Source organism: Myotis nattereri (genome assembly GCF_964212035.1).
Source record: "Myotis nattereri genome assembly, chromosome: 8".
Lineage (NCBI taxonomy): Eukaryota > Metazoa > Chordata > Mammalia > Chiroptera > Vespertilionidae > Myotis > Myotis nattereri.
This window is the reverse complement of record NC_138083.1, coordinates 31,176,378-31,202,273: the sequence shown is the minus strand read 5'-3', so window position 1 is coordinate 31,202,273 and position 25,896 is coordinate 31,176,378. Positions and strand designations below refer to the sequence as shown.

The 25,896-nt window shown below is 42.7% G+C and overlaps 1 protein-coding gene across 5 annotated transcripts in view; it reads left to right on the top strand.

The window, feature by feature from the left end:
* Positions 1-1,865: 1,865 nt before the first annotated feature.
* The window catches only part of PTPRA (protein tyrosine phosphatase receptor type A), a 131,382-nt gene continuing 107,351 nt past the window's right edge, over positions 1,866-25,896 (top strand). For 2 of the 5 annotated variants that reach the window (XM_081096823.1, XM_081096821.1), the window contains exon 1: positions 1,874-2,157. The gene's annotated coding sequence lies outside the window, so the exon portion shown is untranslated. Of the gene's footprint in view, positions 2,158-25,896 lie in introns of all 5 variants that reach the window. The other 3 variants (XM_081096822.1, XM_081096824.1, XM_081096820.1) reach the window with 3 other exon arrangements.

Sequence of the window (25,896 nt, the reverse complement as noted above, 5' to 3'; positions counted from 1 at the left end):
CCTTGGGAGAGGATTAACAAACAAAAAAAAAGCTATTTTAATGTAAGAAAATATAAATAGCATGTCAAAAATTTTATGGTAATGTAAGTAAAAATATAAATGAACCAAAAGAAATGTATTAAAGAAATATTAGTGTAGCTCAGATGTAGATGAAGTAAAACCACACTGGTCAGGTGTGTCCTGGGGTGCTGCGATTCTAGTTCCCCAGGTGCTTCCTACATTCACAGTCATTGTTTTTCAGGATTTCTAAACACTCCGAATGCAGACTTTTCACTTCCATCGGTGTGCAGATACTGAGGTCGGGCTTCCTGGGAAACATGAACAGTGGGCATATGAAAGAACCTGTCCTCTTTGGGTCTAACCGGACATGGGGCTTGTGGCCTGGGCGCCTTAGAGCTGAAGTGTCTGTCCCACAGGGGCGCCTTGGGTTTGGCCATTTCACACTACTTCTGGGCAAGCGCTGCCAAGAGGGAGTGAGAAACACATCTCCCACTCGAGAAGGGACTTTTCTCCTGGGGAGGGGGTGGCCCGACGGAGGCCCCCTGCATCCCAGATTTGTAGGCCGTAGCTCTGGTCTGCATACATTCACTTATTTCACAAACACCGGGGAGGGGGTGCATAGAATTTTAAGTCAGCGCCCCAACTGCTGGCGGTGGTGGTGGAGACTGAACATGGTAGGGGCACCAACCCCGTGAAAATGGCAACTGCTGTGGCCTCCTTCTGCACCAAAATGTCCCCACCGCACTCGCCCCGCCAGGAAGAACTGACACTGGCCGCAGACGCTTTCCCAGGCGGTGGGAGGGAGGGTTCAGGGTCCAGGAGGAAAGGGCCGCTGCATCCCACCCCCGGTCGCGCAGACTCCTGGTCTCGGGTGAAGGGTCATTGCCACGCTCTGCTCGCACACTGCTGTGCCATCTGTCTCCACTCTCCGGGTGTGGGTCCCGGTGTGTCGGAGGGACGCCGAATGGTCTCACCCCCCACCCGCCACGACTCCAATTGGCCTTTAGCCCCTGACGCCCACGGCCTGCAGCGTGGGAGCCCGCTCCTACTGGACAAACGGCCGGCCGGCTTTGGGGCGCCACACTGGGACAGGGAGCACTGGCGAGGAGCTACGCGCCCCCAACCCGGTCCCAGTCCGGGGGGGGCGGGGGGGGCGACGACGGGGACGCATCTTCAGGTCCTCCCTACGCTTTGAACCTCCCTCCTCTCCCCCGCCGGGCCTATCGGAAACAACACCCCACCGCAGAGCACCCTGTGTTGGGTTTCTACCCGGCTCCGTGGCGAGCCAGGCCCCGGTAGGTGCATCCGGAAGCGAAGGCTATTTCCCTGGGGCTCGGGTGGGGATGGCGCGGGCCGACTTGATGTAGACGACACCCACAGTGCCAGACCCGTTCTCGGGGCTCTGCAGTTCCTCTCCCCAGTGAGAGGCTTCTTCCTTTAAATACCTTGCAGCAATTAGGAAACAAAAAGTCCGGATGGAACACGGTTGGAGGGAGGAGTGGAAAGGCGGCATTTGAGTCCCAGGCCGCCCTCGTCGCTAGGCTTTGGTGTAACTTGTATCTGGTCTCAGTTTTCGCATCTGAACACCGGGAGGGAGGCCCACGTCTAAGGGGCTGGGACTGTAGAGAGGCGGAAGGCGTGGGTGCACCGGTGGCCGGTGCTCCCGGGGTCCTGCTCCCTCGAGGACAAGGGCTTCGACGGGCGCACACCTCCAGCGCGGTGCGCGAGACGGAACCAGCTCTGCGGCCGCGGCAGTGAGCAGGCGCTCGGAGGCGCACGCGGGCGGGACCCGGGACGCCGGGAGACGCCCTTTCGGCGCGGACCAATCGGCGCCCGCCTCTGAATGGCCAATAAGGAGGCGCCTTACAGCCGAGGCCGGCTCGGGAGCGAGGCCGCGGGGAGTGCGGCGCTGACAGAGACGCGCGCGCGCGATCCAGCCCGGACCCGGGGCCCCTGCAGCTATCACCGCCGCCCGCCCTAGTCGCCCCTCAGCCACTTCTCCTCGCCATGGAGGCGAGGCCGCCGCCGCCGCCGCGGGGCTCCAAGCCGCGGGCCGGGCGGCGGCCCTGAAGGCGTGTGGCGGGCCGAGACGCCGCCGCGCAGCCGAGGCGGAGCCGCGGTCCTCGTCCCCAGCGGTCCCGCCCAGCGCCGGACTCGGTGAGTGCTCGCGGCCGCCACAGCTCCGGCGGCTTTGGAAGTGGCGGGGCGGGGAGAGGCTGGCTCCGGGGCACGGGTGGGAGGGGTCGCTGGCGGAGCCCCAACCCCTTTTTATCCGGGAGGAAGAACCCTTCGGGTGTCTAGAACCCAGTCGGCTCTCACATCCTCGCGCTGTCCGGGGACGAGGGCGGGGGGTCCCCGGAAACGTGCGGGACAGGACGCTGACCCTGTCGAGCGCCCAGGAACTTTGCATGCGGACCAGGGCTGCCATAGTTTATTCTGAAAGAAGAAACTTGGAACGGCGAGAGCAGAATTTGCTCAGGTCCATTTAAAAGAGGGAAACGCCGCGCATGAGAAAATTTGCTCTTGCAGAGACCAACTTTTCTTCCCCCGAAAGGCCCCCAGGCCCCTCTCCCGGGCCTCCCTTTATTCGGCCCATCCCAACTGTTGAGGCCGCCGAGGAAGGGGAATTGGGGCTCAGAGCTGCCCAGAATTCAGAATAAGCCAATTGGGAATGCAGATTCCCCCCTCCCTGTTGACTTTTGGTAGAATAAAATAGAGAAGATCGTGTTGTTGTTTTTAAATTAGGTCCTAGTTGTATTTCCTGAAGATAAAAATAATAATGCCAGAGCTGAGCCCAGTGTGGAAGGGATTGTGTGTGTGTGTGTGTGTGTGTGTGTTTGAGGTCAGGTTGTTTGTAAGGCAGGAAAAGAACGTTCCGAACCTCCCTGGGCAGGGCGAATGCCTTCAGGAGCCTTTGCCCGGGCTAGGGTGGGGATTCCTGCTCTAGAACCGTCACATCTCCCCAGAGGCCCCCTCATTTGCCACCTGCTTGCTCTGGAGGCAGCCGGGGAACCAGAAGATGGTGGGCGGGGAGAGGCGTGACAGGGAACATGGGCGAACATCTTCCTGCCTGGCCACTCCTTCAAAAAACACAGAGCTGATGCTGTCACTTGTTTACTTAGAAATTCCCTCACTCTCCTTTTCCCGTGGGATGAGCGCAGCCTGAAATGTCTTATCAAGTCGTACAAGGCCCTCGGCAGCGTGGCCTCCGCGTATTCTTTTAGTCTTGGCTGGATTCTCGGACGCTCCTTCCCCAGGGCCCCCTCCCTAGCCATTCAGAGCTGCTCGTCCGCCTTTTCACGTGTCTGGATGCCGATGCTCGTGTGAGCCTCTTGCTTTTACCTACCTGGTCAGCGCGGTCTTTTCCTTTAAAGTCCTTTTCACTGGAGCAGCTTCGTGAGGGCAGGAGCTGTGCCGCGTCCACCTTTTCACCTCCCATGCTCAGAGAATTTTCCTCTCAATTGGCTTGTAGGTCCTGTCCCATCTCTTTCCCCTTATATCTTGGCTCTGTTTACTTCCAGGCACTCACTTCCCAAAAGAATCTTTGTTGACTGTTTCCTGAAGGCTTTCTTGGAGTGCCTGCCTAGGACTTTTGGGATCTCTGATTCTCCATCTTCCCATTTTCATCCCAGTCAGCTCCCCCCCACCCCCCATTAGTAGTTAGCAGGCAGGAGCTGTCAGGTCTCATACCCCACTGGCATCCAGGCTTGCTTGACTGTCTCTGAAAGGCCGAAAGCCTCACGGAGTCTTCACCTCTGCCTTCCTGAAGTGGTCTGCCCGATACGTGCACTCTAAGGCAGCGGTCGCCAACCTTTCGGACCACCGGTTGGCGACCGCTGCTCCTAGGCATACCGGATCCAGGAGGCTGTTTACTGGGACCTTTTAGCTGCTTATTTACCATCTGGGTGAAATTCAGAACCAGAAAAGCCAATCCTCTGACCTAAGTACATTCATGTGCCTTCTATTTGTTAGGGGAAGTGCTTGGGATACAAATTAAAAGTGAGGAGATCCAATTTTTTTTAAAAAAATATATTTTTATTGATTTCAGAGAGGAAGGAAGAGGGAGAGAGAGAGAGAAACATCAGTGATGAGAGAATCATTGATCGGCCGCCTCTTGCACGCCCCACACGGGGATCGAGCCTGCAACCCGGGCATGTGCCCTGACCGGGAATTGAACCGAGAACTCCTGATTCATAGGTCGACGCTCAACCACTGAGCCGCGCCGGCTGGGCAGGAGATCCAGTCTTAACCTTTGAGGAGCTCAGAGTCTAATGCAGGACAGATGAATACAAATACATCACAGGTGGTATGAAAGTGTAATAATAACAACTATTTCCTTTTATTTGCTTTGTGACAAGCTATGTAATAAATTTCCATGAATTATTTAATGCTTTCAACAGTCATGTAGGGGCTTATTCCTATTTGACAAGGGTGGAAACAGACTGTACAGTGGGCAGATGAGAGAATAAGCAGGATTTGATCTTGGCAGTCTAGTTCCAGAGCATCTGCCAGGCTGTGTAGAAGGCATTGCCTCCGTAGGTGGTTCAAGAAAGCTTTACTGAGAGGGGGCCTGTGGTCATGAAGGACGCATAGGAGTTTGTGTATGGTGGACAGGATACAGGAAAGAGGGAACAGCGCAAGTGGGTTTGGAGGTGGAAGGAACCCACTGTCCTTGGGGAGTCTGGAGGGGTTAAACATAGTTGGACTGGGTAGGAAGAAGGGTGGAAGATGAGAGCAGGGTGAGCTTGAGGGCTATATGTGCTGTGTTAAAGTTTGGCCAGAGGAAAGCCACTGGAGGATTTAAAAGAAGTCAGGGACTTGGGCTGACTGGGCTTTAGAAAGGTCATTTGGGGTATTGTGGGGCCAGGTGTTGTTACCCCTGCAATGGCCAGGCTCTACAGAGGCAGAATCACAGCCTTTTAGACTCAGATGAGGCCTATAGAGAATCCTGCCCAGTTTTAAGATAATAAATACATATAAGAAAAAATTCCAACAGTATACAAGAGGGCATAGAGAAAAATAAGTCTCCCTCATACCCTGACTTCCCCAGAGATGGCTGAAGTTTCCAGTTTTGTGGCCTTACATAGACACTGTTCCTTTATAAACATGTGTCTGCTTACCCATACTCTTCCCCTATGTAAGTTGTTTCCACGTTTTTCTGTAAAACAGTTTTTCTGTATTACAGTTTCTGTAAAACTGTGATACAGTGAATGTCCTTATACATACTTTATGTGCTCATGTATAAAATTATGTGAACAATATATTTCTGAGAGTGGAATTACTAGCTCAAAGGATACATGTGCATTTTAAAAAAAAGAAATTTTGTTGACTTTTTAAGAGAGAGGAAGGGAGAGGGGGAGAAAGAGAGAGAGAGAGAAAGATCAAAGGGAGGGTAGTACATCCAACGGCCGCTTCTTGCATGACCCCCATTAGGGAACACTCCCCGCTTGGGGATCAAACCTACAAATCTGGCCTGTGTCCCGACCTGAAATTAAACCAGCAGCCTTTTGGTGCTTGGGACAACGCCCAACCAACTGAGCCACACAGGCCAGGGCAATTCATGTGCATTTAGAATTTTTAGGCATATAGCCAAATCACCCCTTCTAAGGGGTTGTATTAATTTATCCTCTCTCCCCCAAATGTGAATGGGACTCAGTGGATCTTCATCAGAATATGCACCCCCTCCCCACATGATCCTAACATTTCTGTCAATTTACAGGGGGAGACATTGAGGCTCAGAAAGATAAAGAGACTTGTGTAAGACAGTGTGGGTGGTGGTTGTTTTTTTAAGCAGCTCTGATATTTGTATTTGCCCAACACCTTTTATTGGAGGTGCTTAGAGTCTATTTGTAATCATTGTTGCATTATTTTTCTCCACCTTCATGTGGAAAAAATGAGATACAGGTGAAGTGAAGTTTGAGGTATAAGCAGGAAGCTGGCCAAATTTAGAATCTTGTCTTTTATTTCTAGTTCAGTACCTAATAAATGTCCTCAAATGCCAAAACTGAAGAAATGGTTTTTGTTTTTTTTTTTAAGAAATGTTTTCTTTCAGTGAGTCTAAGTACAACAAAAATAGCTATAACTCTAACTTGATAAAACTGACCAGTAAACCTACAATAACCCAACGTTAAAATTTGCCTTAATAGCCGAAACCGGTTTGGCTCAGTGGATAGAGCGTCGGCTTGCGGACTGAGGGGTCCCAGGTTCGATTCCGGTCGGGGGCATGTACCTGGGTTGCGGGCACATCCCCGGTGGGAGATGTGCAGGAGGCAGCTGATCGATGTCTCTCTCATCGATGTTTCTGACTCTCTATCTCTCTCCCTTCCTCTCTGTAAAAAATCAATAAAATATATTTTAAAAAAGAAAATTTGCCTTAATATATTCTTTGTAGAAAAGAGAATCCATTAAATGTTAAACCTTACTCTATTGTAGAAAAGAGAATCCATTAAATGTTAAACCTTACTCTAAATTCATATCCATTTGTGTCATTGTAGAGGCATAGCTTTTTTTTATAGTTCTAATCAGTACATACAGAATATTTTTATATTCTTTTTAAAAAAATATTTTTTTATTGATTTCAGAGAAGGGAGAGGGAGAGAGAGATATCAACACCTGGGCATGTGCCCTGACCTGGAATTGAACTGTGACCTCCTGGTTCATAGGTCAGTGCTCAACCACTCAGCAAGACTAGCCAGGCTATTTTTGTATTCTCGCATAGCATCAACTATTTTATATTTACTTAATAGTATCCTACGCATTGATAACTGTAGTTTGTGCATTCTTTTTTATTTTGATTCTTTTCTCCTTTTTACTATTAAAAATGGTACTTCTGAGCATCCATGTTCAAAAATGTTTTTTGGATTATTTTCTTGGACTTTTATCACTAAAGTGGGTTCACTGACTTCAGGATATGGCTTCAGTACCAAACTGCTGTCTGGAAAGGCTGAATTAATTTATAACACCATCAGCAATTTATGTGTCCTGACAGTCTCCAGTTCTATTACAAACAAACACTGATATTTGATTTTATTAACTTAAAAACAGTGTAAGGTACCTTGAATTATGTTTAATTTATATTTCTTTAGAAAAAGAGACCAGTAGCTCTTTAGATTTTGAAAGTGTGATATATATCATACCCAAGAGTTATATAACTAAAAGCAACTTCTTTTTGAAGAAAGGCATTATTTTTTTTTAAAATATATTTTATTGATTTTTTACAGAGAGGAAGGGAGAGAGATAGAGAGTTAGAAACATCGATGAGAGAGAAACATCGATCAGCTGCCTCCTGCACATCTCCCACTGGGGATATGCCCGCAACCCAGGTACATGCCCCTGACCGGAATCGAACCTGGGACCCCTCAGTCCGCAGGCCGATGCTCTGTCCACTGAGCCAAACCGGTTTCGGCAAAGAAGAAAGGCATTATTGATGGGACAGAAGTAGCGTAGAAATTTAGGGTAAGATCATATTGGTGTGAAACAAAAGACTAGGTGCTGTTTGATTAAAAATAGCAGATCTTGTGCCAGGAGCTGGGAATACTCCAGAGTATCATAGATGTGATGCCTGCCCTTACAGGGCTAATACAGGAACAGGCATTAATCACTTTATGGTAATTACAAATATGATCAAAGGGGAAGAATAGGATACCTTGTGATTGCTAGAGAAGTTCGGTGTTACACAACATTTGTAGTTGAACATCACTTACAAAGGCCGTGAGCTGGGAGGGGGTTTTGGTATCTTAGGGCAGTGCTTCTCTAACTTGAATGCTCACATGAAACATCTGGGATCTTGTTAAAATGCCAAGTCCTGATTCAGTAGGTCTAAGGGGTTGGGACTTTGGATTCTGCATGACTAACCAGCTACCAGGGAGGCAGATGGCTACTGGTAGGTGGATCACACTTGGACTAGCAAGACCTAATTGAGAGTTTGGTGAGCACCGGAAGCTGACTGATCAAGATGACTAGGGGGAGTAGTTCTCTTCCCTGGCTGTACTATAAATTCACATGGGGAACTTACAAAGATTAGCAATGCAAGCCGACAGGTGGTTGAGCATTGACCTATGATCCAGGAGATCACGGTTCGATTCTCAATCAGGACACATGCCTGAGTTGCAGGTTCGATCCCCAGTAGGCAGAGAAGGCAGCTGATCAATGGTTCTCTATCATCATCGATATTTCTAGCACTCTCTCCCTCTCCCTTCCTCTCTGAAATAAATAAAAATATATTTTAAAAATATTAGTGTTGCAACTGCTCACCCCTAGGTGTTTTTTTTTTTTAAACTTTCACCCAAAGATATGTTTATTTGTTGTTGTTTTTAATCGATTTTTTAATTTTTATTAAGCTTAGGATTGTCACTGGTATCTTCTTGGGTCTACAGGTCAATCAGTGTCACCATGTTAACTACAGAACTTTGGGTGTCCTAAAGGAAGAGAAGGGAGTTCTGCAATGAGCATGCAGAGCCATATATATTTGCTTTTAGTGTATTGCAATATACTGGTAACAGTGTATATGATGCAGTTTTTATTAAACCTTTACAAAATGGACAGGTGGCTTAAAATTATTTCTGGAAAGAAATCAGTGATTGAAGAAAATGCCAATAATTTGAGCACAAACAAACAAAATGGCAGAGCTAATCATTATTCATCTCCTATTATGAACTCTTGGTGAATTGTTAAATCAGATTAAATAAGTCAGCTCTTACTATTTTGGAAATATCGAGAAGCCTATTTAAACCAGGGATTTAGCTCAGCCCTCATAGCTCAGTGTTTGAGCATCAACCTATGAACCAGGAGGTCATGGTTTGATTCCTGGTCAGGGCATATAACTGGTTGTGGGCTTGATCCCCAGTGTGGGGCATGAAGGAGGCAGCTGATCAATGATTCTTCTCATCATTGATGTTTCTCTCTCTCCCTCCTTCTTCCCTCCTCTCTGAAATCAATTAAAAAAAAATTAAAAAACAAACAATGCCCTAGCTGGTTTGGCTCAGTGGATAGAGCCTCGGCCTGCGACTGAAAGGTCCTGGGTTCGATTCTAGCCAAGGGCACGTGCCTGGGTTGCGGGCTTGATTCCCAGTAGGGGGTGTGCAGGAGACATCTGATCAGTATTCTCTCATCATTGATGTTTCTATCTCTCCCTCTCCCTTCCTCTCTGAAATCAATAAAAATATTAAAAAAATAAACAAACATGGATTTACATCCTCTGTCATTAATAGGAACCTTGCTTTGAGAGTATGTAGAAACTTGAGATATTAAATAATAAAATACTAGGCTATCACTAGCACTAGGACATTTGAAAACTAAGCATCTGGAGCATAAAAGGAACCTCTACATTTTTTTCCCAATGATTTTTAAACTCATAGGCTATTCAGTCAGATGCTGTGCATAATTTTACTAGCTTAATTATTGAAGTATATATTCTGAGGGTTTTTTTTGTTTGTTTTTTAAATATATATTTTATTGATTTTTTACAGGGAGGAAGGGAGAGGGATAGAGAATTAGAAACATCGATGAGAGAGAAACATCGATCAGCTGCCTCCTGCAAACTCCCCACTGGGGATGTGCCCACAACCAAGATATATGCCCTTGACTGGAATCAATCCTGGGACCCTTGAGTCTGCAGGCTGATGCTCTATCCACTGAGCCAAACCGGTTAGGGCTGTTTGTTTGTTTTACAAAGGGCAAAAAGGCACATACCATTTTGGCAGGTTCTTTCTGTCTTGTCCCTCCTTCCCCCCACCAAAAAAAGACTCATTAAAAAAAAAATGTACACATAATACTTAGAAAATAATGCATTCCTTTGTCAGCAAATACTCCTGTAAGATGAGTAGAAAATGTTGCTGAAGATTTGAACAATATTAAAACAAATTTTGCAGTGTGGGAGTTTTGCTATCTTCTATACTAATAAAAGGGTTATATGCTAATTAGACTGGGAGACCTTCCGGACCTCCTTCCGGACAAAGCCGTGCTAGGAGTGCCCATCGCAGAGCCCCAGCCGGGTGGGCAGGGCCTCCCTCTGAGCAGCATTGATCACAGAGCCCTGGTAGGGTGGGCAGGGCAGGTAGAGCCTCCCTCTAGGCGGGGATTAATGGCAGAGCCCAGGCCAGGTGGGAAACGCCTGCCTCTGCTCTGCCATTGGTCCCAGAGCCCTGGCAGAGTGGGCAGGCAGGTGGGGGCGGGGGCGGGGCAGTTGGGGGTGAGCAGGCCGGCAGGGTGGGAGCAGTTGGGGGTGATTAAACTGGCGGCGGGGGGGTGGGGGGGGCAGTTGTGGGTGAGCAGGCCGGCAGGCAGAGTAGTTAGGGGCGATCAGGCAGGCAGGCAGGTGAGCGGTTAGGAACCAGCGGTCCCAGATTGCAAGAGGGATCCCACATTGGAAAGGGTGCAGGCTGGTCTGAAGGACAGGCCACCCCCCCCCCCCCTGCCCCTGCACAAATTTCGTGCACTGGGCCACTAGTATAGTTATAAAAGTATAGAACAGCGGTTCTCAACCTGTGGGTCGTGACCCTTTCATAGGGGTCGCCTAAATACATCCTGCATATCAGATATTTACATTACGATTCATAACAGTAGCAAAATTACTTATGAAGTAGCAACGAAAATAATTTTATGTTTGGGGGTCCCCACAACATGAGGAACTGTATTAAAGGGTCACGACATTAGGAAGGTTGAGAACCACTGGTATAGAAGTGTTTAGCATGCATTCACTAGATTCTCTTTTTAATGGCAATTTACTTTTATTTTTAAATATGTTTTTATTGATTTCAGAGAGAGAAGAAGGGAGAGATATAGAAACATCAATGAGAGAATCACCAATCAGCCGCCTCCTGCATGCCTCCTGTTGGAGATTGAACCTGCAACCTGGGCATTTGCCCTGACCAGAATCTAACTGTGACCTCTTGGTTCATAGGTTGATGATCAGTTACTGAGCCACACCAGCCAGGCTACATTCTCTTTTAATAATTCCAAGAAAAATCGATTGTTTTGTGAGCTACTGGAGGAAAGTTGTACTGGAGAAGAAATTTTTTAAAAATATGTATTTTTATTGATTTCAGAGAGGAAGGGAGAGGGAGAGAGAGAGAGAGAAACATCAAAGATGAGAGAGAATCATTGATCGGCTATTTCCTGCATGCCCCCCACTGCGGATTGAGCCTGCAACCCAGGCATGTGCCCTCACCGGGAATGGAACTGTGACTCCTGGTTCATAGGTCAGTGCTCAACCACTGAGCCATGCCAGCTGGGCTGGAGAAGAAATTCTTAATGATAAATGACTGCCTTAATAGCATTGCTATATGGAATAATTGTCCATAGTGCTTTCGCTGAATAAAAAGATGAAATTTATTCACTGCCTCTTCATGGACTATTGAGGCAGGTAACCATTCATTGGTTATCTAGTAGAGTTGTTGATGTTATACATTTTTCTTTTATTAAAAAAAGCCAACTTTTCCTGTGATAAATCGCTACCTAGTAAATATTACTTGAAAAATTAATATCCTTAATCCTTTCTCTTCAAGTAAAGGTATTATTTTAACAGTGAATGAAAAAGTAACTGCTTTTTTCTTATAAAGAAATTTGCTATGACATAGATTTTTTTGTAATTTAAAAAAAGAGCTTTATTGAGATATAATTTACATACCATGAAGTTCATCCTTTTAAAATGTACATACAGTTCAGTGGTTTTTAGATCATTCATGGAGTTGTGCAATCATCACCATTGTCTAATTTCAGACCATTTTCATCACCCCAAGAAGAAACTCTGTACCCATTAGCTTTACTCCCATTCCACTTTCTCCCCAGCCACTGACAACCACTAATCTGTCTCTGTGGGTTCCCCTATTCTGTACATTTCATGTAAGTGGAATTATACAATATGTGGCTTTTGTGACTAGATTTTTTTATTTAGCACAATGTTTTTGGGTTTTTTTTCCCATGTTATAGCTGTATCAGTACTTTTTTACCTTTTTATAGCTGAATAATATAATATTCCACTGTATGGACATCACATTTTGTTTATCCAGACATCAATTAGTGACTTTTTGGCTTGTTTCCACTTTTTGGCTATTATGAATAATACTGCTATGAACATTCATGTACAAGTGTCTGTGTGGACATATGTTTTTATTTCTCTTGGGTATATCTAGGATTGGAATTGTGCAGTTAAAATTTTTAGAGGAGCTGCCAAACTATTTTCTAAAGCAACGGCACCATTTTATTTTCCCAGCAGCATTGCACAAGGGTGCCAGTTTCTTCACATCCTTGCCAACACTTGTTATTCTTTGTCCTTTTAAAAAATATATATTTTTTAATTAATTTCAGAGAGGAAGGGAGAGGGAGAGAGAGATGGAAACATCAATGATGAGAGAATCATCTGTCAGCTGCTCCTGCACGCCCCTACTGAGCATTGAGCCCACAACCCAGGCATGTGCCCTGACCAGGAATTAAACCATGACCTCCTGGTTCATGGATCAACACTCAACCATTGAGCCACACTGGCCAGGCAAGTCATGTATGCATTTAAATGATTAATACATGTACATGTTAAAATAAATAGTACTGAACATGCACAGTAAAAGATAATTCTCTCTCCCTCCTCTTTCAAGTTCCCCTTTCCAGAGGCATTCCCAGGTACTGTGAACAGTATTTGGAAACCTTTCAGAAATAGTACAGGTGCATACAATATAGGACTTACTTAAGTTTTACATTTCAACTAAGAATAAAGGAGGGTACAAGAATTTTATCAAATGGGGTGGGTATTAAGGCAGATTGAGATGTGTTCTTACCTTTCGGTGAGGGGTTATATGGCATTCAGTCTGATTCTCCATTGTTAGTAGGAGAAATGGCTTAAACAGTTCATACTTAACTCAGTTGAACTTAGTTTCAAAGGTTCTACTTCGATGAAGGCTGCTATAGAGCGAGTAGTGGTTAACAGAGCAGCTTGGTTATCTGTGTTTTTAATGTCTGAGTGGGATTTTGTGCACGGAAAGAACTATTTAAAATTACTTGGGCTTCAAATAAATATTCCATTTAAGTCATAAATTAAAAACCTAGGTTTTTTTAGCCTTGTCATTGTACTTGTAAGCATTGTAATTTTTGTATAGAAATAAGAACAATAGCTTTCACTTGCTCTTTAGTTAATGTTAATTTAGGCTTAACCGATTAAATTTCTTCATACCCTATGTCAGTGAATTAAATTTCCTTAGATATTTAACACATTTCGTACCGATCAGGAGTTTTCTCGTGTTTCGCGCGCCATCTGTTAAGGACCCCTCACGAGTGTTCTCGTTTTTCACGCCCATGGAAAAAGGAGCGAATCTAGGTACTTATGTAAATTTTGTTTGGTAACTCTTCATAGAGGAAAATGTTTTACGCAGTACCATACGTTAAAAAAGTAGTAGGAACTTTAATTGTTTAATTGTTTTTGTAAATAAAAATGTTATTGAAAAACAACACCTAAAGTGCATTATGATGATTTAAATAACATGCAGTTTGCCCAAAAATGTGCGGTCCCTGGCGTATGTCTTAGAGATTTCTATGCAGTACGCAATGTGTTAAAAATACATTTATAGGATTTGCCCTGACCAATTTGGCTCAGTGGATAGAGCATCAGCCTGCAGACTCAGGGGTCCCAGGTTCGATTCCGGTCAAGGGCATGTAGCTTGGTTGCGGGCACATCCCCAATAGTGGGTGTGCAGGAGGCAGCTGATCGATGTTTCTCTCTCATCGATGTTTCTAACTCTCTATCCCTCTCCCTTCCTCTCTGTAAAAAATCAATAAAATATATTTAAAAAAAATAAAAATACGTTTATAGAATTTCAGAGAGCAAGACATTACAGGGAGACAGATCAGGACCAGGACCTGAATTTTGTTTAAAAACCTACATCTGGGAGATTAAAAATGGCGGCAGAGTAGGAGGATTCTGCACGGACATACTCCCAGGAACAAGATGGAATTACAACTGAAATATGGAAACGCTTCCTGAATAATCAGTGGAAAAGTCACAGGAGAGAACCCTGATACTCAAAGACCAAAGGAGACCGCGTAGAGACTGGTAGGAGGGGCAGAGGCGCAAAAGAGCTGGCCAGACACCCACAGATGGCAACTGAAGTCCTGTGGGAGGGTGCCACTGAGAACTCAGATCTAATCCCGAAGTTGGGATCTCCAGCAGAGAGCATCAAACTGAGGAAGGTACCCACATAACATCGTTTTTCTTGAAATAAAAAATAAACTGAAAAAACAAACAAACATTTATACATTCAGTCTGTCAAGCACAACTTTCTTGACAGGTCAGAGTTACCACTTTAACAAACAGAATCTCCTTAAGTACTTGAGCAGTATTAAAAAATTAAACTTAATGTAGCAAAGCAGGTTCTTTTAAGACTCAAGTGCTTTTCATTAGCCAAATCTGATCAACTTTTTAAAAAAATATATTTTATTGATTTTTTACAGAGCGGAAGGGAGTGCGATAGAGAGTTAGAAACATAGATGAGAGAGAAACATCGATCAGCTGCCTCCTGCACACTCCCCACTGGGGATGTGCCCGCAACCAAGGTACATGCCCTTGACAGGAATCGAACCGGGGACCCTTGAGTCCACAGGCCGATGATGCTCTGTCCACTGAGCCAAACCAGTTAGGGCTGAATGATCAACTTTTAAAAGACACATGTCCTAAACTTAACTCAAAAGTATTAGCATCTTTTTTAAAAATATATTTTTACTAGAGGCCCGGTGCATGAAATTCATGCACGGGGTGCGGGGTCCCTCAGCCCAACCTGCACCCTCTCCAATCCGGGAGCCCTCAGGGGATGTCCTACTGACGGCTTGGGCCCGCTCCCCATGGTTCTCTGCTCTCTGCGGGGCCTGCCTGCTCCACACCACTGCAATGGGCAAGCAGGCCCTGCTGGGTGCTGCCTGCGGGCTGTGCTTGCCTGCTTGTGGGTCGCCGAGGTGATGCCTTCTGGGCTCACGTTGCTGGGACGACACCGCCAGCATCCTGCCCTGGCCGCTATGGGTGTCGCCATCTTTGTTGCAGAGTGATGGTTAATTTGCATATTACTCTTATTAGATAGAATTGGTTTCAGAGAGGAAGGGAGAGGGAAAGAGAGATAGAAACATCAATGATGAGAAAGAATCATTGATCAGCTGCCTCCTGTACACCCCCTACTGGGGATCGAGCCTGCAACCCAGGCATGTGCCCTGACCTGGAATTGAACCTAGGACCCTTCAGCCCACATGCCAGTGCTCTATCCACTGAGCTAAACCAGCTAGGACAAAAGTATTAGTATCTTGAGTTTAGTATGCCTTATCTTATTGCTCACATCTTTTTCTTCTGGAACTGTAGTGTCACCCAGGTAAGGAGACAGCCTTTCCATCTAAGCGAGTCAGGGTTACTGGATTGAAAATACAGAACTACAGTACAGTGATTTATTAATCAGAGATTCGAGACTGAGAAAAGAACTAAAGGCTATATGTTTTTATGATATTCTACTTAAGAAGATGTGCCCTTATATAAGAGTCTTAAATCTTGCATCAATGGGGGAGTTCCATATCTGGGATGTATTTTACAGCCCCCTGTACATTTTTTTTCAAACTAACTTCTTTTTCTAGTTAATTCTAACCTGAGAATATTTTTTCCATTGACTTTTAGAGAGAGTGGAAGGGAGGGGGAGAGAGAGAGAGAGAAACATCAATGTGAGAGGCCGGAGATCAAGCGTGCAAAGGAGGTACGTGCCCTTGGCTAGACCCACAACCCTTTAGTCCGAGGGCTGATGTTCTAACCACTTGGCAAAACCGGCTATGGCTTTAACTTATTTTTATTTTATTATTATTTTTTTAATATAGTTTTACTGATTTCAGAGAGAAAGGGAGAGGGAGAGAGAGATAGAAACATCAATGATGAGAGAGAATCATTGATCTTCTGCCTCCTGCACTCCTCCCACTGCGGATTGAGCCCACAATCCAGGCATGTGCCTTTGGCTGGAATCGAACCCTGGACCCTTCAGTTTTCAGGCCGACACTCTATCCACTGAGCCAAACCAGTTAGGGCTCAAACTAACTTCTTTTTTTTCTTCTTCTTTTTTTTTTTAAAAAAAATATTTTATTGATTTTTTACAGAGAGAAAGGGAGAGGGATAGAGAGTTAGAAACATCGATCAGCTGCCTCCTGCACACCTCCCACTGGGGATGTGCCCGCAACCAAGGCACATGCCCTTGACCGGAATCGAACCTGGGACCTTTCAGTCCGCAGGCCGACGCTCCATCCACCGAGCCAAACCAGTTAGGGCTTTTTTCTTCTTTTTAAAAAAATATATTTTATTGATTTTTTACAGAGAGGAAGGGAGAGGGCTAGAGATTTAGAAACATCCATGAGAGAGAAACATCGATCAGCTGCCTTGTGCACACCCCCCACTGGGGATGTGCCCGCAACCAAGGTACATGCCCCTGACCGGAATCGAACCTGGGACTCTTTAGTCCACAGGCCGACGCTCTAGCCACTGAGCCAAACTGGTCAGGGCTTAAACTAACTTCTTAATCAAAATTTTTTTCTAAATAAAATTGGACTTTGTATTTCTTTTATATATTCTGTCAGGCCATAGAGTTATTTTAATTTTGGGAGTTGAATGTGATTAGGATTCATAGCCCATATTGGCCATGCTTTGTGAGGTTGAACAAAGTAGTACTTCACTCTTCTGAGACTCAGTTTTCTCACCTAATAGATTCAACACTAGTATTCTTTTACTGCATATGTTTGTTGAAGGGTTAGTGCATGTCAACTACTTAGCATAATTCTTTCTTACTTAGCACATTGTAAACCTTCAGTAAATGTTAGGAAATATTATAATCTTGATTATGTCTCTTTCCTCCCTCATAGTTGGGATACAGTGTAGCTATATTAATTGTCACAGAATAACTTTTATTTTCCTGGTTTTAATAAGGGAAATATGGTAAGGATGGGAGAAGGAAGAGAGAAGGAGAAGAATTAAATAAATATGATAGTTTGGACAACATTTACTCCCTGAACTATCTTTCCTAGAGTTCTGTGACACACTCTCCTGGTTTTTCTCTGTTTCTTTAGCTCAGTTTTCTTAGGCCCCTCTCCTCAGACCACTCTTTGTTTGGCTTACCAAAGATTCCATCTTCAGCCCTCTTGTGTTTCATCTGACACATTCTTCCTGGAAGCACATGCCTATGCCCATGGTTTCAGCTTCCAGCTCCTTGCTAATTAGGAGAAAATTTGTTCTCAGCACAGACTGGATGATAGCAAACAACCTATACTGATCATTTCCATTGGACTCTTTCCCAGGCACCTACAATAAGCTCAGAACTGATCTCATCTCCCCTTTAAATGGTGTTATTTTTATATTCTCTATCTTGATAAATGCACAGTCCAGTAACCCGAACCACAGACCTGGATAATGTTGTTCATCTGGTTGGTAATGCATTTCTTTCTATTTTATATCTTTAATTTAATCTTTCAAATTTGCTTACTTTCTCCTATCTCTTTAGTCCCTTGGTTCAGGGTCCTCCTCACTTAGATGACTGCTGCAGGTTCTCTACTTGTCTACTCACTGTTACTTCCTTGTTCCAGGTAATTTATCACATTGCTTCCAAGAGTGATCTTTTTGACTTCCTTAAATATCACAGCATGCCCTATCTTAAAATCCTCAGGATAAAATCTTCTTATTAGAGCAAGCTTTTCTAGTACAACCCCTCTTAACCTTTTAGCCTTACCTTTTCCTGTGCCCTCTACCTTTGGCTGGATTGCTCATCTCCCTCTTTACTTGGCATTATAATTTCTTAGAGATTAACTCTTCCGATCAGGATTACCTTACTGACTGTCCCAAGTCTAATCTAGGTATAGATCCTGTGCTTATTTCTATCAGTCACTTATATTGTGTGATAATACATAAACTTATATTGAATGATAATCCACACATTGGCACATGCAGATTAATGGTTTTAGAGGGATTCTGATGGTCCAAAATATGTAGTCATATGTAGGCATAGATTCATATTACTTATATATTGTTTTGGTCATAGTAGATGGATGAGTTCTCTTAGCTGGTCAGTGATCTTAATGTCACTTAGTATCTAAAACTATCTTTTTTTTTTTATTCCTGGATTTTTCTTATTTATCTTTTAGTTTTGTATCTTTTATTTTCTGATTACAAAACTGGAAAATACATTTGAATAAGAAAACTTAAGCCCCTATAATGCCCTCAAAACTTAGAAGGTTTTTAGGCCTTTTTCTTTTCTCCTCCTCCCATCCCCCTTATCTTTGGCATTTAGTCAGGGGATGCAAATTCCAGTATGTCTTTGGAGGCCAGGCATGCAATATGAATAAAAGAATTAGATCTATTGGGTCCTGTGCCACACTGGAGATTCCATGGCCTATCTAAAGGAATTTGTAATCAATTTTTTTTTTAACACACTGTGCTGCCAGTTTTCAACCTTTACTATAACTGCCAAAGACTATGTATATGATTCAGTTTATCTTTGTTTTTGAAGCTGAATTCATTAAAAAAAACTTAAAGTAACCATACTACTATTGATTTTTCTAGACCTAGTTAAAGTATCACCTACTTAGTGAAGTTTCCTAAATTCTCCCAGAAATTGTTTTTCCTTCTTTTAGGATTGCCATAACAACTATAATATTGATCACAATGTATTTTATTTATTTATTTAAAAAAAACATTTTTTTTTATTTTAGAGAGGAAGGGATAGGGAGAGAGAGATAGAAACATCAATGATGAAAAAGGATCATTGATTGGCTGCCTCCTGCACACCCCCTATTGGGGATCAAGCCTGCAATCCAGGAACATGCCCTTGACTGGAATCGAACCCAGGATTTTTCAGTTCTCAGGCTGCTGCCCTATCCACTGAGCCAGATCGGCTTGGCCGCAGTTGTCGTCAAACTCATTATCAACAGAGCCAAATATCAACAGTACAGAATTGAAATTTCTTTTGAGAGCCAAATTTTTTAAACTTAAACTATATAGGTAGGTACATTGTTATTAACTTAATTAGGGTACTCCTAAGGCTTAGGAAGAGCCACACTCAAGGGGCCAAAGAGCCGCATGTGGCTCGCGAGCCGCAGGTTGCCGACCACGGGGCTAGGGCGATCACAATGTATTTTAATTACTCTTTTCTTGTCTATTTTCCTGGTAGTTTATAGAGGACAATTATTTATTGAGGAGCATGTATATTTTTAAATTTTCTTTTTTTTAATAATATTTTTTTTAAATGTTGTTTTATTGATTTCAGAGAGGAAGAGAGAGATAGGAACATCAGTGATGAGAGAGTCATTGATCAGCTGCCTCCTGAGTACCTCCTATTATGGATCAAGCCCAAAACCCAGGCGTGTGCCCTGGTTCATAGGTTGATGCTCAACCACTGAGCCACACTGGCTGGACTTTTTGTTTCTTTTGATGATTTGAAGGGCTATGTGTCTACACTAATTGGCTGAACGGACAACTGGACACTTAGTATATTAGGCTTTTATTATATAGGATAGTTTCCCAGAATCAGAAGGGACACCATGCTATGCAGTGCTACCTGGGGAAAGCACCAGTGTCAATCAGGAGGCAGAAGAAGTGAAGGGAAAGTGGTGAGAGTCTTTATTACTATAGTGGTGGGAACATCCACTGTTGGGCAGGAAGTAAAACACAGATGTTGGGGTTTGTGGTTATAAAGGTCGTAATGTTTTCATATATATATGTATGTAAACATATAAACATCCATATCTGCCTGTAAATATTGGAAGCCATAATTTCAGTCTGATACTCATTCCAACACCACAGGGGTTTTTTTGCTAGTCTTTCACCTTTCTGAATTTGTACCTCCTTCTCTGACATTGAGAATCTGGCTTTCTAGCCTTTTTGCTCCACCCCCTATAGGGAGTATCTTCAGACCAGGAGGGCCATCCCATTGCTTCCAGCCCCCCTAAAGTGTTGGCTGAGCACTTCTATCTAGTTCAGGGGTGGGCAAACTTTTTGACTCGAGGGCCACAATGGGTTCTTTTTTTTTCTTTTTTTTAAAAATATATTTTATTGATTTTTTATAGAGAGGAAGGGAGAGAGATAGAGAGAAACATCGATGAGAGAGAAACATCGATCAGCTGCCTCCTGCACATCTCCCACTGGGGATATGCCCGCAACCCAGGTACATGCCCCTGACCGGAATCGAACCTAGGACCTTTCAGTCCGCAGGCTGACGCTCCATCCACTGAGCCAAACCGGTTTCAGCCACAATGGGTTCTTAAACTGGACCGGAGGGCCGGAACAAAAGCATGGATGGAGTGTTTGTGTGAACTAATATAAATTCAAAGTAAACATCATTACATAAAAGGTTACGGTCTTTTTTTTTTTTTTTTTAGTTTTATTCATTTCAAATGGGCTGGATCTGACCTGCGGGCCGTAGTTTGCCCACGGCTGATTCTAGTTCCATGTACCATTTTTATATACAGTTCAGTTCTTACTTTGTTTGGTTCTAATACACAGGAATTTCTAGTTTAATGGTTTAATTAAAGGACACAGGTCCCCAAATATCAGTTGAGGAAATACAAAATATAACTTGTAACCAGGAATAGCTTTCTCAAAATTTAAAATTTACTCTGACCCTGTAATAGCTGTTTATTACCTCTCTAGACATCATTTAATTGAAGGTAGCCTTAAAAAAAAAAATTACAATCTCTGCACTGCTCTCAGCTGAACTTTTCACAACTCTGCATTTCCCTCTGTCAGGTCCTTTTGGAATGGTGGGTGGGTAGCAGAAGAAAGGATATGTACAATATGTATTTTTAGTTCTTTTGAACAGAGGGGTTGCTCCAGCCATTGCTGTTGATGACAGGAAGTATATTTTTAGCTCCAGGGAAGGAGAGTCCTGGTTTAAGAAAACCTAGGAGGCTCTACTTAATATGTTTCTTTAAAGGTCATTTGTACTTCATAGGAAGTTCTTACCTTAGAAATGTAGTTGAGATGAATGGATCTGTAACTTATGAAGTATAGATACCTCATAAGCATATTCAATCTGCTCCTACATTTGGAAAAACCTTACATTTAAAAACTTCACAATTTTAAGCACTTAAACCAAAGGACATTTCTAGGTTGTACAGGGTGTGTGTAGAGAATTTAGATGGTAGCATGCAGTTTACAGTAAGGATATTGAGGAGGTACTGAATATTGTTACTAATTAGATATTTATGAAGTTCTTATTGGCACAGCTTTTGTTATTGTCTTTAAAGATTGAAACCAAAATACTATATTTGTAGCTCAAATGAAGTCCTAGAAGTATTTTTAGGACTTCAGTGAAAGTGCAAAGAAAATTTCTATATTTTAAAATCTAGCAGCGCAATTATGGAGCTTCCAGCTAACCTTCATTTGAAACTAATTAACCTGCAATGTAATGATATGCTAAAAGGTAAATATTAAAAGGAAAATTGAATACAATTTTATGTGTTTCCCAAGTTATTAATATGCTCAATTAAATCATATGCTTGTGGGCTGATACTAATATTTGGCTGTACTCTGTGTGAAGACATTTTCAAAGGTGAAATACATAAAATTTCATTACAGATCAGCATTAATAGACAAGCATTTTAAACCAATTTTGATAGGACACACTAACTCTGAACTCCAACTAAACAAAATGTATCACCCTAAAAAAGAATTTAATTTTTCTCATTAGTATACCTATATTACCAAAAGTTATACTTAGTAGCAACTCATTCATTATTAATAAGAAATTTGTGTTTTCTTATTATAAAGTACCTACATAATAGCCCCAATTTTGTTTTTTGACCTGCAAAGCCTAAAATGTATACTTTCTGACCTTGTACAGAAAATGTTTATGACCCCTCCTTTGGAGAAAGGCTTTCCCTTAACATCTATACTAATAAAAGCCTATGTGTTCGTCATGCCCTCATGTCGTCACATTCCATCACTAGGAAACTGCGTGTGCAGCAAGCACGCGAGGGTGGGTGGGGCTTGATGTTGTGTGCCTGCTGCGGAGGCGGGGCCTGGCAGCTCCACGCTGAAAGGCCTGGGGGTCCCGCAGCTCTGGCCTACCTCTTTGGGGCAATCCATTGCTGGGCTCCCGCACTGTGAGAGGGCACAGGCCAGTCTGGGGGACCCCCTCCCTCCCAAGTGCAGGAATTTCATGCACTGGGCCTCTAGTAAGCATATAAGAGAATCTCCTTTATTTCCTCTAGGGATTGGTAAAAAACTTTACCCAACACAAATAGGACCTGGGCTACTTATATGAAAATAAATACAGTAAATCAAGTCATAAAAAAAAATATATGTAACTTAAATATTTGATTTTTTTTTTTACTTAAAACAAACACATGTACATTCATCAGTCAATATTTTGGTAGAAAGCCAAGACTTTGAGTATGAATCTGCTAAATAATGTTTCACATGTTCGCTCTTGTATATATCACATCCATAATACATATCTTTGATTTCAAATTTGAATTTAAGATGGAGCAAGAACTTAGACAACTGTAAGACAATTGAGCATCCAGACCATTAGTATGATTTCCTGCCCATCTTCCTTTTTTTTTTTTTAATCCCCACCGAGGATATTTTTCCATTGATTTTTAGGGAGTGTGGAAGAGAGAGGGAAAGAGATAAACATTGATGTGATAGAAACACATCCATTGGTTGCCTCCTGCACGAGCCCTGACCAGGGTCCAGGCAGGGGAGGAGTCTGCAACCAAGGTACATGCCCTTGACCAGAATCGAACCAGGGACCCTTTGGTCCACAGGCCAATTGCTCTATCCACTGAGCCAAACCGGCGAGGGCTCCCCCCATCTTTCAAAGTGTTCATGCTCACAACTAAAAAGACAGTAATGGCGGGGGGAGGAATCTCGTGTTTATCCAATTCTTTAAAAATTTTCAACTTAGCTTTATTAAAAACAACTGTTTTATACTCATTTCATTAGTTTATATAATATTTAATTAGGTTCCAAAAGTACAGTAATGAATATAAATGGCATAAACAGGTTTGGAACAAACTTGACACCTCAAATTATAGGTAAAATTCAACTATGATTGCAGTAGCCAAGGTATACTAGAGAGCAGTCAATTAGCCATGAGTTAATTCTTATTTTTAAGAATCACTTAGTACATTCTAGAGAAGGAATGAAGTGTGTGGTTAATTCAGTAATTTGGTTAAGTAGACTTTATAATCTGGTGATTATTTGAGCAATCTGAAACTGCAGTTACACCAGTTAGACAAAAACTAATACGTGAATCATGAGCCATGTTAAGGTGCTTTATACACTTCCTGTGCTGTCAAAAGTTCAAACCAGAAGTGAAATCTACATTCCCAAACAAAATTTTAGGGTGAGACAAGAGTAGGTTTATAGTTGTGAGTATGCAAACACAGAGTTTAGTCTTCTATTATTATTTATTAATTATTGTATTATTTTCCAAATGAACAACTATAAATTTACTTTTGCCCCACCCTATAGTGGCTGGAAGAGGTCTTATTGTTTTGAAAATTTTCAGTCTCAGTCCTGGTCTTAAAAAAAAATTACAATAAAACTTTACTGCTAAGCCATCATACTGCTTTGTGGTCAGGCAAGTCAGGTTATTCAGCTTTTATTTATGACAATTGTTAAGTCCATGACAGCAAATCACGTTCACCATCAACATTGTTGATTGAGTAGCACGTGATAAATTCAGATATTTTCCAGTGTATGTGCTAATGAAAAATATAAGCCCTTTTCTACTCCACATGTATTTTTATCACCATCAGTTATAACACATCTTAGCAGATTCCACTTTAGGTTGTACTGAATTAGTATTTTGTTCACTTTAAACTTGGCATTGACTCTTTGAGTAAACAACAACTAAGCAGTATTGGTAACATCTGTCAGCTCATCAAGTGTTAGGGAAATCTATTTTTATAAAAATACATTTTATTGACTTTACAGAGAGGAAGGGAGAGGGATAGAGAGTTAGAAATATCACTGAGAGAGAAACATTGATCAGCTGCCTCCTACACAACCCCTACTGGGGATCGAGCCGGCAACCAAGGTACATGCCCTTGACCGGAATGGAACCTGGGATCCTTAAGTCCACAGGCCGACGCTCTTTCCACTGAACCAAACTGGTTAGGGCAGGGAAATCTATTTGAAATCATTTGTCTTGTGTTTTGCATCTGCCTTTTCTCTCTATACATGTTTTATTCAGAGACAGAGCATACAAAGTATAGGCTCCATCAGATTTCCCCACCCCAGTCCTGCCTTTTGTATCTTCTTGGGTGTTTTACAAGGACAACCTAATGGGCATTACTTGCATTGATGCCATGTTAACTTGAAAGTTTAGGTTGTGATTTCTCAAGTGAGATAGAACTTTATTGGTTTCATTAAGCATCTGATAAATATTAATGATGTTAGAAATTTGAAATAGCTTTTTGTTGTTAATATTTTCCATTGATTTTTATTTATTTTTAATGTATTATTTAAAATATATATATATATTGTTGACAGTATTACAGAGGTCTCTCATCCTCCCCTCCCCTCCTTTAGTCCCCTCTGCCCAGCCCCTATCCATCACCTCAGGTCTTCACCATCCTATTGCCCCTGTCCATGGGCTATGCATATAAGTTCTTTGGTTTATCTCTCCTCGCCCATTGATTTTTTTTTAGAGAGAGAGTAGAAAGGAGGGGGAGAGACAGAGAGAGAGGAACATCAGTGTGAGAGAGAGACATCAATTGGTTGCCTCCCACAAGCGCCCCGATTGGGGCCAGGGATTGAGCCTGCAACCGAGGTATGTGTCCTTAACTAGAATGGAACCTAGAGCCCTTTAGTCCAAGGCCCAATGCTCTATTCACTGAGCCAAACCAGCCAGGGCAAAATTGCTTTTTAATTTTATTTTTGTTGTTTTAAGTAACTATCAGTAGAAGTAAGGGGGTGGAAGAATTTTTCTTTCTTTTAAAAAAAAATTTGCCAAACCGGTTTGGCTCAGTGGATAGAGCATCTGCCTGCGGACTGAAAGGTCCCAGGTTCGATTCCGGTCAAGGGCACGTACCTTGGTTGCGGGCACATCCCCAGTGGGAGATGTGCAGGAGGCGGCTGGTCGATGTTTCTCTCTCATCGATGTTTCTAACTCTCTATCCCTCTCCCTTTCTCTCTGTAAAAAATCAATAAAATATATTTAAAAAAAAATTTTTTTTAATATGTTTTTATTGATTTCAGAGAGGAAGAGAGGGAGAGAAAGATAGAAACATCAATGATGATAGAGAATCATCAATTGGCTGCCTCCTGCGCGCCCTCTACTGGGGATGGAGCCTACAACCTAGGCATGTGCTCTGACTGGGAATCAAACCTTAACCTTCTTGGTTCATGGGTTCATGCTCAATCAGAAAAATCCCACACCGACCGTGCTGGAGGGATTTTTCTAAACTCTTGTTTAAAACAGTTCTATCTTTGGTAGGATTCTAGATATTCCTAGATTTGTTAAATATTTCTGAAGATGTTTGGCATAGGTGCTAACTTCATGAGTGTATTTTTTTTTCTAGTTCTGAATTAAGTCAGTCATGAATAAAAACAGAACCTGTTTTTAGGCATTAGGTTACCAAGGTGAATCACAAGTAATGAGAATTCTACTTTGCATTTATTTTCAAATCAAGAGTTGTAGAATTTGATGTGCATGAAACATGCTGTTTTTCTTTTCCTATAATCTATGTAGGTGATGTCATTAAACTAGACTTTGGCTTTTAGATCTTGATTTAAAATATTGGAATGATTGGGTAAGTGATAAGTGATAATTAAGTATGTTTCATGTGGACAAGAAATAATACACTTGTCCTGAAATAAACTGATCTGATCAGAAGGAATCTTATCTTGAGCATGGCAGGAAATAAACCTGTAATGCCAGTTATACACAGTGTAGCAGCTAT